This window comes from Lathyrus oleraceus, chromosome 7 (assembly GCF_024323335.1).
Source record: "Lathyrus oleraceus cultivar Zhongwan6 chromosome 7, CAAS_Psat_ZW6_1.0, whole genome shotgun sequence".
NCBI lineage: Eukaryota > Viridiplantae > Streptophyta > Magnoliopsida > Fabales > Fabaceae > Lathyrus > Lathyrus oleraceus.
In genome coordinates, this window is record NC_066585.1 from 117,173,860 (window position 1) to 117,191,523 (window position 17,664).

The following is a 17,664-nucleotide window of genomic DNA, read 5'->3' on the forward strand; positions in this document are numbered from 1 at the left end:
TACGCATCCTCTGTCTTTGAATCCTATCACACCATTCTTATCGATCCTAAAATCACCTCCCTTACCTTGATTGATCATCACTAGCCGATCAACCAATCCCAAATCGATTTTCTGACCCTCTCTGATTTCTTTAAGGATACTATTGGTCAGCTTTAACATACCCAACTTCACACTGTCAGGAGTCTCTTCACACACCAAATTCATGTATCTGAATTGCTCAATTAACTCCAATTCTCAAACCATAAGCATCAAAATATGCAATGACTTTATGCTCAAAGCATCAGCTACAACATTGGCTTTACCCATATGGTAACTAAAGCCAAAATCATAATGCTTCAGAAATTTGAGCCATCTTCTTTCTCTCATATTCAACTCCATCTTATTGAACAAGTACTTCAAACTCTTATGATTGTTGAAATCTTCAAATCTAGAACTAAACAAATAATGCCTCCAAATTTTTAACACAAACACCATGATGTTCATCAATCAAAAGAAAGTATATTATATCTTATCCACAGGGACTTATGTGATATTGTTGTCGTTCAACGGTTAATAATGTTTTAAGTAAGTTTCAAAAGATGTTTGGATTGTAAATATAACGTTTTAACGATGTATGAAACGGTAAATGATAAAATGAATTTCACAAATGATAAAACATGCTGAGGTTGAGTTTCATCCGCCGAATACGTATGAATTTATTGATCACTTTCATATATAATCTTAATGTTTATACATATCATCATGTATCACTCACAAAAGGTTTTATGTCTAAAATCATGTCGAGATTTCTATTGTATTGTTTAATCGATGATTTCTCAATCTATCAAACAATCAAATAGTGTGAAGTTGCAATACTTCATATGAATACTATACTCTCACCCTATGTCTAGTAATCAGAGTTTAACCAAATATTATCCTAGATCGAGATTGGAAAAGTATTTTTCAATAATAATTCGAATCCATGAATTTGATCGGTAAAACAAAGGTAATATTTAATAATCATAAATGAATGGATTATATAATATGATGATCAAATTTTACACATATGGCTCAATGGATTACATTCAATCCTAACACAAGAGAAGAATTTAGCTAGCCATCATCATGTTAGCTTGACAAATCATGAAGGAACTGAGATGAATGAGCATCAAATGTGATTTCCCGACAATCTGATGTGTATCCAGCTCGTACCATGCACTTTTCACTCTTCTCTCAGTCTTCTATCTACTCTCCGGTTCTCATAAAAATGAATAATTCCCTCTTTGGTTGTGCTTTTGTCCTTTTATAGTGTCTGGTTGCAGCCAACTTCGCTTAGCAAAATATGGCTTTCTAAGAGAAGTATATTTCCTTCACCCTAAAGCAACCTTCAAAATGCCCTTGCTGATTAGCCTTACTTCTCTTAGTGAAATATGTATTGCTAAGCTAACTTCTTTGTTTCTTCCTCTCTAGCTCTCATTATGCCTCGCTAAGTGAACTTCTTGAGTTTTGATTCTCGTTTCTTCTTGCTTGGTGCTCGCTAATGCTCGCTAGCAAAGTATTAATTGTTTGGCTATGTTTCCCTTCGCTTGGTGCTTGCTAATGCTCGATTAGTAAAATATTGATTGTTTGGCTTTGTTTGCCTTCGCTTGGTGCTCGCTAATGCTCGCTTAGTGAAGTTTCTCTTTTGTGATTCAGTTTGGCTTTTCTTGGCATTTTCCTGCAACATTTAACAATGAAACTTAGAGGCACCACATCCTAAGCAAAACTTTGGGAAAATACAAGTAAACATTGTTTGTTGAGTCAATAAATGCCAAAATTCCATGTAAATAATCACTCTTGTTTGACACTTATCACACCATGATGTCAAGTCTAGATCATGCGTAGGATAATTCCTCTCATGAACTTTGAAATGCCTAGAAGCATAAGGCACAACCTGACCATTCTGCATTAACATGCCACCCAGACCCATCTTCGAAGCATCATAATACACAACAAAGGATTCACTCGGATTTGTGAAAATTTAAATCGGGGTAGACGTCAACTTCATCTTGAGTTCTTGAAAACTCTCCTCACAACACACATCCTAAACATATGTTTGGCCCTTTCGAGTTAACTTAGTTAAAGGAAATTCTAACTTTGAAAAGCATTCGATAAACCTCATGTAGTAACCAGGCAAACCAAGAAAACTTCTAATCTCAGTAACCGACCTCGAAGTTTCCTATTGCAACACTGTATCTATCTTCGACAGATCCATTGTGATTCCACCACTAGATATCACATGGCCAAGGAAACTCATTTCTTTCATCCATAACTCATATTTAGACAACTTTTCATACAACTTCTTCTCTTTCAAAGTATACAAAACAACTCTCAGATGCTCCACATGCTCTTCATCAGACTTTGAATATATCAGAATATCGTCGATGAACACAACGACAAACTGATCTAAGTACATATGGAATATTCTATTCATGTACTCCACGAACACTTCAGGAGCATTAGACACACCAAACAACATCGCTGAATACTCATAGTGACCATATCTTATTCTGAACGATAACCCGAACATAAATCAATCTTGCTAAACTCGCAAGCACCAACCAACTGATCCATCAGATTGTCAATCCTCGACAGTTGATACTTATTCTTGATAGTAACCTTGTTTATTTGTCGATAGTCAACATATAACCTCATGCTACCAAATTTCTTCTTGACTAACAACATTGGCGCACCCAGGGCGAAACAATCAATCGAACTAACTTCTTCTCAAGAAGATCCTCTAAGTATTTCTTCATCTCACTCAAATCTGAAGCATACATCCTATACAACCCCATCGACACAAGACTAGTACCAAGTACTAAGTCTATGGCAAACTCAACTTCGCGCTCCGACGGTAAATCACTAATGTCCTCTGGAAACACCTCAGGAAAATCACACACAACAAGTAAATTTGTAATCATTCTCTCACTTCCCCCACTCAAGGACGTGAATACCATGAACACTTGAGCATTCTCTCTCAAGAACATCTTTACCTGCCTCGTGGTCATGAAACTTAACTTCGTGCTCTCATCGGATTCAAGAAACATCATTGATTTATCAAAACAATTGATAAACACACAGTTGAACTCCAACTAATTCCTTCCCATAATAACATCAAACTTAGAGGAAAACAAACCAAGTAAACACCAAAATCTCTATTGTAAATTGTCAAAGGACAATTCAAACATACCAATGAAGTAGTCACTGAACCATTAATTGGGGTATCAATGACCATTCTACCACTCATATTAGACACTTCCAGATTACGCACTCAACAAATATGAACTTCGAATCTTCTTCTTCGACAAACTTAGGAAATAACACTGACTCATCCAACAACATGCACTCTTGCAATCAGCAGCATGCAGAACCCACTATCCACTCTAGAACATCTCGGAGAAGTAGAAGCTTCTCTCTCACTTGTTTCAATCTCGCTCCTGCCAACAAGCAGTTAGAAAATGAACGAGCACCGAAAATGTTCCACACATATGTCGCGTACTAGGGAATAGATAAAAATCACAAAACCTGGTCGGGCAGACCAACTAGGCTCTGATACCATTATGTAACACCCTACTTCCCTACTTGACAAATAATAAAATAAAACATATATAACATATATATCTTCCAAGTAGGATACTACTCCAACCATCAACATAACATACATGCACCACATAATAATAAAACTTGATTCATTTGATAAGCAACATAAATAATAAAATACTTGGCATTAAAATCCTCAACAATAATATTAGTAATAAAAGTGGCTCAATATCCATTTAAACAAAAATATATACATACAACATGAGAAAACAAATAAAAGAAACAACTTGTTTCCCCCGTGTTACATATTTGAGAGACTCTAACTATAAGACTCAATCAACAAGCAACTAAAGAGGCACAACTTGTCCTTAACATCAAGCTCATACTAAGGTACCTGATTACCTATACTCCATAGTAGCACATATGCAATAACATAAAACTGGGCGAGAATACGTTCAAATAAGAATTGGTGCACAAAATAATCAGAGTAGATTCACACACTACTGTCGTATTACGCGAAAAACCGGTGGGAAAACGAAACAACAGAGCCGCCACCGTGCGTTATTTATCCCAAAGGAGGGAAAGGAAACGCTCGAAGTAAACCTGGAAAGAACATGGTCTCGCGACCAAAGAGAATGGGATCGGGAGTCGGTTATGCGAAGGGAAGGTATTAGCACCCCTACGCATCCATCGTACTCGACGGGATCCACGCACAAAAGGAAGGAATATGGTTGCTAAAAACTGCTCACAAACAAACACACACTGGCTGAAAGAGACACAAGAAAACAAACGAAACTAACTCGGCAGGATATCGCATCCTGGGCCTACGTAGTCTATCAGGCATAGACATCAGAGTCGACGTAGTTCGGGACAGGGGAAACGTGCTCGCTAGGATGTCGCATCCTATGCATACGTATCTTCTTAGACTAAGAAGAATCAGAGCACTCGTAGCTCGGCTCACGCACGCCAAACAAAGCCACACAGGAAACCGACTGCCAATCGCTAGACTTACGTCAGACTCCACACAAACAGGCAAACATGGAGGTCGAATGCCAATCGCTGGACTTACATCATACTCCGAACCAACAAACACACACTGGAAACCGACTGCCAATCGTTAGACTTATGTCAGACTCCAAACACACACAAAGGGGTTGCAAAAGAAAAAGGGCGCCCGGAGAGATCAACTCATCTCCTGCCTACGTACCTCATCTGGTATGAGGATCAGGGCGACGTAGTTCCCCTACGCAGGGACAAAGGACTAGCCTAACCAGATACAAAGGGAGAAACAACTAGGGAGACTACGACTCGAGCCTAGATGTTATCATGCATTTCATCCCTAAGTTAAGGTTGCTATCTAACTTGCACAGGGAGCAAGCTATCCTATTCAGCACAGGCAAAGCAAAAAAATCACACAAATAGCACACACTATATACACACAAAGTGGGCTCACACAAGGGTTAGGCTGTGAAACACAAGCCAACTGGAATCGGGTGATGTTAGCTCTTAACCCTAACATTGAGAGTTAGGGTGAAGCAGATGAAATAGGAAGTGAGGGGTGTGCCTCACAGCTCTTATCCCTGGCCTGGGAGAGCTTCATGACAAATGAAAGTGTGGGTTCAGAAAGTTGGAACCCTTCTACACTTATGACTGACTCAACATGGATCTTGGGTTAATATCCACAATGCATCAACATGTAATGTGAGCAAAGGGATGACACACTGACTAGCAGGAGATAGACTACACATCTCTTTTATCTGCCAATTGCCTTATCAAAGGTCTTTTCCTGCTTGGGGACAAAAATAAACAATCACAAGCATTGCCTCTTAAGGAGGACTTCAGACAGGTGCCCGACCAAATAACAGGCCAGGTCTTCCAGACTACATGGAGTTAGAGACATTATACCTCAATGCTCAAGCTATCAAGCAAAGCAAAAGCAAGTTCACAAAGGAACTATAGCAACTAAGGTACCTGAAAACAATCCAACATAATCAGTACACAACTCAAACAAAAGTCACACAGACAGACTAGAAGTCAACAGTTAACTATACATAAACAGACAAACAAGCATCAATGCACAAAGGTGCAAGCCACAAAGCATAGGCTTAAGTCTCAAAGCCTACAAAATAAACTCAAGATTAGTCATCAACAAGCAAGGGATCAACTCCAAATGAATGAACCTCATCAAGCATGGCAATTGTGCTTTTTTAACCTGAAACAAAGCTCAAATGTGAGAGGCTAACCACTAGGACAAGGCCTAGGGTCAAAGAGGGAGCAATAAACCAAAACAGAACATGAAAATTGGCAAGAATCAAGCTTAATCAAATAAGAACAATGTCCAAGTGGTCTCACATTCATATCATCAACCAATTTCATTTCATACACCACATAAGGCAAAGCATGCAAGTTCAAAGCTCATAGAAGCAACCAGAATGAATCGATTAACATTAACTCAAACCTAATTCAATAAATCCCAAGAAAAATCATGGCTAAACAGCATTCATCACATGATCATCATACCAAAATTCAAGTCATTTGGATAAGTGGAAGCATGTCAAATAAAATCCATAAGGCAAGGTAAGGCAAAACAAGCTCATACAAGACACAAATTCATACATCAACTTCACATAAGCATAAAACAGAATCCAAACATGATAAATGACTCAAACCAAAGCCACAATTAACTTCAATGAGTCTAGAGTACATGTGTAAAATTTCAGGCTCATAGGATAGACATCAAGAATTTCACAAATCATCTAAATTCAACACTCATCAAAAGTCCAAACATGACAAGCCAGAAGAGAAAATCTCAAACAAATTGGAAATGCACTCAAAAATTCTACAAAAAGTCATGATCAATCCTATCATCCAGAAGAAACATCATGCAAAAATTCAGATTATTTGGTATTCAATAGGCATGGTAAAGAAAATCAACAAGTTGGACAAGAAATGGTGTGACACACATTGTCACAACAATATTGATCAGATCATATCTCAACAACCAAGCATGTTAAAAATACAAACTCAAAGCCAAAAGATCAATCAAAGTGTCTAGATTAAGCATGTAAATTTTCAGCTTCATTGGATCAACCATAATTATTTCACATGCAAACATAAACCCTAAGCCAAAAACAAATTCAACCGTGCACAAATTCTGGAAAAATCACCAAAAAATAGTAGAGGTCATGAGGAACATAGTGCAAAAAATCTCACATCAATTGGACAATCCATCATGAAGTTATGAATTTTTCAAATGGATGAAAAAATAAAAATGCATGAAACAAGTAGCATGAACATGTATAGCCTAAATGGAGAAAATGCAAAAGGCAAAATGGATAATGCTCTGGTCCGGAATCGAACCAAGTATGAATTTAAACTTGGCGCCCTCATAAGTGAAACGCACCGTTTCACTTATGCTTGTGTGGCACGGCGAAACGCGCTGAACCAATCATTGTGCCACGCTGTACTACATGCAGCCAATACAAAGCCATAAACATGAAAAATCATGCAACCAACGCGCAAACAAGATCAAACAAGCATGGGAAACGAAACCCTAAGGTTCATCATCAGCTTCATACGTTCTTCATCATCAAGAACACTTTGTCACGGAAATCAACAAACAGCATACCATTGTGTTCATCTTCTAATGCACATTGCTAATCTAATATTAATTAAGCCTAATTCTCACTATCAAGCACGGATCGAGCAGAATAAGATTCACACAACAAACTTAAAATCAGCATAATTCACTTAATTCTTGATGAAAATACACGATACAAAGCTCAGCATACTCCACATGGAAAGATCTATCAAAAGCACATCAACATTTCAAGAATTATAGAATTCGAGATCTGACCTCTATGAAGATGCAAAGCTGGATTTGTGCAATTCAGGCTTTGTAATGTTGAAACAGATGATCTACAACTCTTAAATGGATGAATGTATGAAGATCCAATGCTCAGTCTTGCTTGATCTTGCTCAAATCAACAGCTGCCATGGATGATGCTAGCTTCAACAATTCTTGATTCAGCTTCAAAATGATGATTCCTTGCTTGCAGAAGATCCAATAGCACTTGTGGATGATGAATCAATGAAGAAAATAGCAAAGGATTTGAAGAATTTTGCAGAAAAAGTGAGAGCAAAAATTTGTGAAACTTGGTGAATTCGATCTAGATCTGGTTTGAATGGAATGTTCATTGTGGATTCTGTTAGGATTAGAGCTATATACCATCTGTTAATGATCTTTGCTAATCAAGATTAAGCCAAGCCAAAGATATTAATGAAATGCAAGTGTTATGGCCAATTGGGAATTCACCCTCATGTGCATGAAGTGCATGCTACAGTACACGTTTTTCTTTCCAATTCAACTCAAAATGTCATGTAGAAGCCAAATGCCATGCTTGGAAGTGCATACCATGCATAATTTTTAAATTGTAATTTTTCCCTCCAATTTTCAAATGAAGTTCAAATGAAAATGCCAAATTTTTGTGATGAGTATTGATGAAATGTGATGAATGATTTGGATAGCTTATGTCAAAATATGAATGTAGCAAAAAATCCCACTCCCTTTGGCCTTGTGGTGTGAAAGTTATCCTCTTTTGAACTTCAAATTGACTTGGCAAAGATTGATCCATAATTTCTCAACCACACATGGGAAATTCATGTTCTTGGACTTTTTGGAAAGGTGAGAACAAGATCTTCAACTTTCATGTTGGACAAAATTTCATTTGAAGCTTCCTTGATGATGTAAACTTGAGGAGAAGACCCTTCCATTTTTGGCAGTTTGAAATTACAGGTCACTTACTATTTCTGGAAACTTTTCCTCTGACCTCAAATTCTTCATTGTTGATCTTTGAAATGTCAAATGAGACTTGTATGGACATGAATGAGGCCTCTCTAACCATCTCCCACCTTCAAATCCATGATTTCATGCACAGTTGACTTTGGTTGACTTTCTAGGGTTTCAGATGCATTGTGCAATGACTGATGAGCCTTGAGCATCCAACCTTTGGCCAAACCACTTCAAAATGATCCCTAGGTCATATGAACTTGTTGAACCAACCATAGCGCTTTGATTCAATAGAGATTGCACTTGCTTGCTTGCACAACTGAATCTCCTGACCAGTCTTGACTGATGACTTGCACTAGGCAATGGATAATGCAATGTTATGCAGTGGACAATGTAATGTTAATGACCTAACATGAAAATGTATGTACAAAATGGGAGGTGAAAATTTGAGGTGCTACAGCTGCCCCTATTCAATCAACTAGGAACCCGAACGGATGAGAGCAACGGCTGTCAGACTTTCAGGGTAAACAGGGATTGAATACCAAGAACCGTAGAAATTTGCACACTGCGGGGATCCACCAACAGAAACGTCCACTGGGATCTGATATTTATTACTGGGGATTTTGATTTTTTCAAAGGTGACATCCAGACATCGAAAGACGATGCATGGGAATAGAAATCACAACTAGACGTCAACGGACGACCAGGAAAAACTCGACGTTTATCGAAACCAACGGAGAGGTAACCAGACATTAATGAATGACTAGAAAGGTACAACCATACGTCAACGGACGACATGGGAAAAACTCAACGTTTATCAAAACCAACGGAGAGGTGAATCCACTGGGGACGACCAGGAAAAACTCGACGTTTATTGAAACCAACAGAGAGGTGACCAGACATCAACGGATGAATGGGAAGACTCGACCAGACGTCAACGGACGAACGGGAGAAGCTCGACGTTTATCGACATCAACGGAGAAGGAGAAGACTCGACCAGACGTCAACGGACGAAAGGGAGAAGCTCGACGTTTATCGACACCAACGGAGAAGGAGACCACTTCACTAAGGAAGGGATACAACCACCGGAAACCGAATAGGACGTCCACCGATGACTCTACTGGGGATTCTGGCTGGGAATCGACCAGACATTAATGAATGACTGGGGAATAGGATATACAATCAGACGTCAACGGACGAATGAGAAAAACTCAACGTTTATCGAAACCAACGGAGAGGTAAATCCACATGGGGAAGGGTACAACTAGACATCATCAGACGAATAGGAAAAACTCATCGTTTATCGAAACCAACGGAGAGGTGACTCTGAGGGGAATCAAAAGTCATTAACAAATGATCTGTGGGGAATAAACAACCATACGTCATCGGACGCATAGGAAAAACTCAACGTTCATCGACACCAAAGAAGAAAGGTGACTCTTATTGGGGATAATTCAACTAGACGTTCGCGGACGACTAGAAAAAACTCAACGTTTATCGAAACCAACGGAGAGGTGACCTCTGGGGAGGGTATTACGAACATCGAAAGATGATGTTGACTGACATCAAAAGAAGACCAGACATTAACGAATGACTGGGGGCGAGACTCGAAGTATACATCGAAAGATGGTGTTGACCGACATCCAAAGAAAACCAGACATTGACCGATGACTGGGGTGAGACTCGATGTTTACCGACACCGAAAGATGGTGTTGACCGACATCCAAAGAAAACCAGACATTGACCGATGACTGGGGTGAGACTCGATGCTTATCGACACCGAAAGATGGTGTTTACCGACACCAAAGAAAATAACACACGCGGGTGCTGACATGCCACTGACCAGTATCACAAGACGACATCTTTATATGTCGGAGCAAGGCTAAACACTTGCTGGGGATCTCACTGGGGAGAAAACAGGCTTTCCTTTCACCAACGGATGAGGAAATAAACCTCTCTGGGGTATCAATCCTGAATGCCGTCAGGAGCAACTGTAGCAAACGTGCCGTACAGATGTTGAACAAAGATCCGCCTCTGCCGGGGATATGGTCTGATGGTTAACACATGAATGCATATGTTTGAATTTTTCTATGGCGTAATGCTCCATATTGAATGGGAATGCTACGCGATTTGAGGATGCAATGATTACTACATGCAAAATGATAAACTCTGGCTGGGGAACCAGAGGATCAGATACTCCAACTCTGTGGGGAGACTCCGCTTGAGGAATACTCTGCGGGGAGAGCACCGACTTCTCACTCGTGCTGGAGAAATAACACTGATGCTGGGGAGAGGATAGACTCCACCGGGGACATCCTTCATAGGACCCAATCCACTCGGGGACTCCGCTTGGGGAATAACCAAAGCAACTTTGCTGAGGACTACCCAACGGAGACTACGCTGAGGAACCATCAATACTACTCCACCGGGGAAAGTAAACAAGGCAACTCGCTGGGGGGAGTAACAAATCGACTTTGCTAGGGATAATCAGGCGACTTCACTGGGGAAAGCCAACCAATCCACAAATAGGATAAACTCTACTTTGGGAAATAAATGCTACTCCGCTGGGGACAACCCACCCAATCCACAGGTAGGATAGACTCAGCTTGGTGATGCAGATATCATTCCGCTACGGAAAACTCATCCAATCCACAGGTAGGATAGACTCAGCTTGGGGATGCAGATATCATTTCGCTACGGAAAACTCATCCAATCCACAGGTAGGATAAACTCAGCTGGAGATAAATTTCTTTGAACCCGCTCCACTCGGGGACTCACTGAGGAAAATCATCAACACCAACCTCTACTCGGGAGATCTGCTAGGGAAAACAACTCTGTCGGGGATAACACACCAACTCTGCTGAGGAAGAGCAAAACGCTGGTGGGGAAAGTAATATACCAGACTCTGTGCTGGGGAGAGACATACACAACCCTGCTAGGGATGAGCGCTCACGACCACGCTGGGGATAACAGTACTACAAACCCGACTGCTGGGGAACAACACTCCACTGGCACCTCCGCTGGGGATACCACATCCTTCATACTCAGTGGGGATCTCAACTGGGGAAGTATTTGTTGGGGAATACACCCACTTCCAAGCCTGCTGGGGATAAGCAATCCTTAGATCTGATGGGGATAGAAGACAATATCCACAGGCGTCTCTGCAGGGGAACATAGCTCTGACAGCTTCCATACTTGCTTGGGAAATATCTGCTGCGGAAACATCCCTACAGATGACAACCTGCAAAACAGCACAACAAAATGCCCCAGGGGATACATGGACAAGATACGCTCAAGTGTCCTCAACATTCAAAATGATTTTCAAATGTTTTATCTTTCTGCAAGTTATTGTTTAGCCTTCATGTTTTTATATGCAATGTTTATCAAAAATTCGGACGTTTTTGCAAACAAAACAGTAAAATAAAAACAAGAGAGCTATTTATCTGAATAACGACTTTTATTGATTGGAAAATGGGCCTGAAAAGGCGAATACATTGGGAAGCAATTCCTAGAAAGAGGTAATTGCGCACAAAAGGAAAAATCTATCCTAATGGCAATGTGAACACGGCATCCACTATTTCCCAATTCTGTTATAACTCACAGATCATCAGCTTTTCTCCCAACTCCTTGCTTTCTGAGAAGAATGACTGGACCGATCACATCTTTCGAGATGGCAGACGACAAAGCACGATGAAGTACAGATAACTCAGACTGTAGTCTTCGCTTTAATCCCTCTTTTGCCTGGATCGCCCTTTCGGGTTTTCAATCCACCGGGATACCCATTTTTGCCTAAGCCGCCCTTACGGGTTTTCGACTTACCGGGTGTACAAATTCTTTTCATTTTTATCCCTAACTTTTGCCCGAACCTTTTCTTTCTGTTTTTTGGTTCGCCGGGATGCCCTTTTTTTGCCTGGACTCCTTTATTCTTTTTGTCCAGCGGGTCAATTTATGCGAAGTATTTTTTGACTACATCTGAGTTAACAGGGGACGGAAAATCTTCACCATCCATAGTTGTTAGCATCAAGGCTCCACCGGAGAAGACCTTCTTCACAACATATGGACCTTCGTAATTAGGAGTCCACTTGCCCCTGTTATCTGTACCGGGAGGAAGGATCCTCTTCAAAACTAGATCGCCTGTCTGATATCTCCGAGGACGCACTTTCTGATCAAAGGCTCGCTTCATCCTTCTCTGATACAACTTCCCATGGCACACAACTGCTAGCCGTCTCTCTTCTATAAGGCTCAACTCGTTAAACCTTGTTCGAATCCACTCGGCTTCGTCCAGCTTGACATCCAGCAAGACTCTCAGAGAAGGAATCTCCACTTCAACAGGTAGGACTGCTTCCATACCATACACAAGGGAGTACGGGGTTGCCCCGGTCGACGTACGCACTGAGGTACGGTACCCATGCAAAGCGAAAGGCAGCATCTCATGCCAATCCTTATACGTCACGACCATCTTCTGCATAATCTTCTTGATATTCTTGTTTGCCGCCTCTACAGCACCGTTCATCTTTGGTCTGTAAGGAGAAGAATTGTGATGTTCAATCTTGAAATCTTTACAAAGTTCTTTCATCATCTTGTTATTGAGATTCGAACCATTGTCAGTGATGATTCTCTCAGGAACCCCATAACGACAGATGATTTCCTTCTTGATAAATCGGGCAACCACTTGTTTGGTAACATTAGCATAGGAAGCTGCTTCCACCCACTTGGTGAAGTAATCAATCGCAACCAGGATGAAGCGATGTCCATTCGAGGCAGTAGGCTCAATCTTCCCAATCATATCAATGCCCCACATGGCGAACGGCCAAGGCGAGTTCATGACATTTAGAGGGCTTGGTGGTACCTGCACCTTATCAGCATAGATTTGACACTTATGGCACTTCCGAGCATATTTGAAACAATCGGATTCCATAGTCATCCAATAATAACCGGCTCTCAACAATTTCTTCGACATTGCATGACCACCAGCATGGGTACCAAACGAACCTTCACGCACTTCTTGCATCAACATGTCTGCTTCGTGTCTATCCACGCACCTGAGCAAGACCATGTCAAAGTTCCTCTTATACAACACATCATCCTGATTCAAATAAAAGCTTCCAGCTAGCCTTCTCAGGGTTTTCTTGTCATTCTTTGACGCACCTTCAGGATACTCCTGACTCTTGAGGAAGTTCTTGATATCATAATACCACGGTTTCTCATCAATCACAACAGACTCGGCCGCAAACACATACGCAGGCCTCTCGAGTCGATTCACCGCAACATATGGCACATGATTCCACCAACGAACTTTGATCATGGAAGACAAAGTAGCCAAAGCATCAGCCATCTGATTCTCATCCCGGGGGACATGATACAACTTCACCTTCTTGAAGAACGTCAGTATTCTTCTGGTGTAATCTCTATACGGAATCAAATGCGGCTGGTTAGTATTCCAATCTCCATTAACCTGATTGATCACTAGAGCGGAATCTCCAAATATATCAAGCGTTTTGATTCTCAAATCAATGGCTTCTTCTATCCCCATGATACAAGCCTCATACTCAGCTTCATTGTTGGTGACATCGAAAGTCAATCTGGCAGAAAAGGGTATATGAGCACCTTTTGGATTGATCAGCACTGCACCAACACCGTTACCATTCACATTCACCACCCCATCAAACATCATTGTCCACTTGTCATCAGGATCCGGTCCTTCCTCGACAAGAGGCTCTTCACAATCTTTCATCTTAAGATACATGATGTCTTCATCAGGGAATTCAAACATCATTGGCTGATAATCATCGATCGGTTGTTCGGCAAGATAGTCTGACAGAATACTACCTTTGATGGCCTTCTGCGACGTGTACTGGATATCATATTCTGTCAAGATCATCTGCCAACGGGTAACATGTCCAGTGAGAGCCGGCTTCTCAAAGATGTATTTCACCGGATCCATCTTAGAAATCAACAATGTAGTATGGTTCAACATATACTGCCTCAGTCGGCGAGCAGCCTAGGCCAAAGCACAGCAAGTTTTCTCAAGCTGTGAATATTTGATTTCACAGTCGGTAAACTTTTTGCTAAGGTAGTATATGGCATGCTCTTTTCGACCAGACTCGTCATGCTGTCCCAATACACACCCCATCGAGTTCTCGGTCACTGATAGGTACATTATCAACGGTCTCCCAGGAACTAGAGGAATCAGGATTGGAGGTTTCTGTAAATACTCTTTTATCTTGTCAAAAGCTTTCTGACAGTCATCATTCCACCTGATTGCTTGATTCTTTCTTAGCAATTTGAATATCGGTTCACACGTGGCAGTTAGGTGAGATATGAACCTTGCAATGTAGTTCAATCTCCCTAAAAACCCACGAACCTGCTTTTCTGTTTTCAGTTCAGGCATTTCTTGAATAGCTTTGACTTTTGCTGGATCAACCTCAATCCCTTTCTCACTGACAATGAAGCCTAACAGCTTCCCGGATCTCACACCAAACGTACACTTGTTCGGATTCAGCCTCAGTTTGAACTTTCTCAACCGATCAAACAACTTCTGCAAATTAACCAGGTGCTCCTCTTCTGTCTGCGACTTCGCAATCATATCATCCATGTACACTTCAATCTCTTTGTGCATCATGTCATGAAAGAGAGTCGTCATAGCCCTCTGATAGGTAGCACCGACATTCTTCAGCCCAAATGGCATCACCTTATAGCAGAACGTGCCCCAAGGTGTAATGAATGTCGTCTTTTCCATGTCCTCCGGCGCCATCTTAATTTGATTATAGCCCGAGAAACCATCCATGAAAGAGAATACCGAGGATTGAGCCGTATTATCAACCAATACATCAATGTGAGGTAATGGGAAATCATCTTTCGGACTCGCTCTATTCAGATCCCCGTAATCGACACACATTCTGACTTTGCCATCCTTCTTCGGCACAGGAACGATGTTGGCCACCCACGGGGGATACGTCGTCACTGATAAGAAACCAGCGTCGAACTGCTTCTGAACCTCTTCCTTGATCTTCACAACCATATCAGGACTCGTTCTACGAAGTTTCTGCTTGACCGAAGGGCAATCTTCTCTGAGAGGTAGTCTATGCACCACAATGTCGGTATCCAGCCCAGGCATATCTTGATAAGACCAGGCGAATATCTCCACATACTCTCTCGGCATCTCAATTAACCTGCTCTTGACCTCTGTCTTCAAAGCAGCCCCGATCTTGATATCTCTTCTGGCGTCCTCAGTACCAAGATTCACAATCTCCAACTCCTCCTGATGAGGTTGGATGACCCTTTCCTCTTGCTTCAGCAATCTAACCAATTCTTTCGGGAGTTCACTATCTTCCTCACTCTCCTCTTCAGCTTGGTAGATGGGATTGTCGAAATCATACTGAGCCATAACAGAACTGTTCATAGTAGATGTCGTGAAATCACTTCTGCATTTTTAATGCTTTGTTTTAGAAAAAGAGCTCAATAAAGTCACAAAAACAAAAACATTGCCATTTTTATTTTTTTGAAAAAGTGAAAACAAAAATAGAAAGACAGGGATCACAAAATTGTTTGCAAAACGTCCTTTATTAATGATAATCATTGAAAAAACATGATGAGGCCCTACAATGAACCACTACGTCTTGGGCAGAACGTACGGTTTTGTGCAGAATGAAAAAACAAAAGAAAATTACTCTGTTTGAAGAGTAACTTGGACCACATCTTCTGCTGTCCAATTGTTGATCATCTCCCCTGGTGCACACGGGCGAACCCAGTTGTCGAGATCATAATCACTGTCACCATCTTCACTGCCGACCGCAAAGACGTCACCGTGATTCATCAGCCCAACGCCGGTAAAGGTACTCGGACCTGCTTGGACACCCTGCTCCGCTTGCAAAGGTTGATAGCCAATACCGAACTTATCCTCTTTAATTGGCAAATCCACCATCTTGCCCCAACCTTCAGCTCTACCAGAGTCAACAACCTCCTTGGCCTGCTTGTACGAAGCAATCGAAGCACCCGACTTCCTCTGATCAGCAAACGCCACCCTCTCGAGAGCGACAGTCTCAAATGCCTGGCATAAGGTTTCATGGATCTCGCCATCCACCTCTACATATTTGAACGAGGATAGGTGACTCACCAGGATATCTTTTTCGCCGCACACGGTCACAATCTGATCGTTCCAGACATACTTGAGCTTCTGATGGAGAGTCGACGAGACTTCCCCTGCTGCATGGATCCATGGACGCCCCAACAAACAACTGTACGCGAGCTGGATGTCCATAACATAGAAGATGATATCAAACACCTCCGGACCTATCTTCACCGGCAAGGTAACTTCACCAAACACAGAACGTTTGGATCCGTCGAATGCACGAACTATCAGGTCACTGGGAGTAAGCACAACCCCTTCAACAGATATCTTCTTCAGAATTTGCTTCGGCAGCACATTCAGCGACGAACCAGTGTCTACCAACACGTGAGACAGCACAACACCCTTGTATTCCATGGTGATATGCAAGGCCTTGTTATGATTACGACCCTCAGGCGTTAAGTCTAGGTCAGTGAAACCTAAACCATGCCTGGTGCTCACGTTGGCAATCACCCCCTTCAGTTGGTTGACAGAAATCTCTTGAGGTACATACGCCATATTCAGCATCTTCAGTAAGGCGTTACGATGTGCCTCATAGCACAACAGCAAAGATAGAATTGAAATCTTGGACGGAGTTTGGTTGAGATGATCTACAATCTTGTAGTCACTCTTCTTAATTATCCTCATGAATTCCTCCACGTCCTTTTCAAATGAACCCTCAGGCACATCCTTCTGAGCAGGTTCTTCGTCAACCACTGCCTGTTTGCCTTTCGACTTAGCAGAAACCTCAGCATTGACATCCCTCAACGGTTGGGGAGCAAACAGTCGTCCACTGCGAGTAAAGCCTCCTGGACCACCAACATTGTCCACAACGGGACTCACAACCACAGGAGTTTTGATTGGTGCACTGATTGTCACAGGCGCTTGACTTGCTGGCCTGGTCTGATTCTCAACCCTTCTGTTGTTACGATAGGCGTTGTCATATTTCCACGGAACAGCCCGGCTATCAACAACCCTTCTGACCGGAGCGACGATTGTTGTTGGATTACTGGCAGTTACCGGTGCAGAGATGGTAACGGGAGTACCACTTGTTGTAGGCGCACTAACAACTCTTTACCCACGTCCTTCAGACGGTTTGAAATATATAGTGACAGTTGACACTGCCCCATGATCTCTGACAGCCCGACTGAATTGCAGACAACCCTCGTTCATCAAACCCTGAATACCAGCCCTCAACTGGTCACAAACC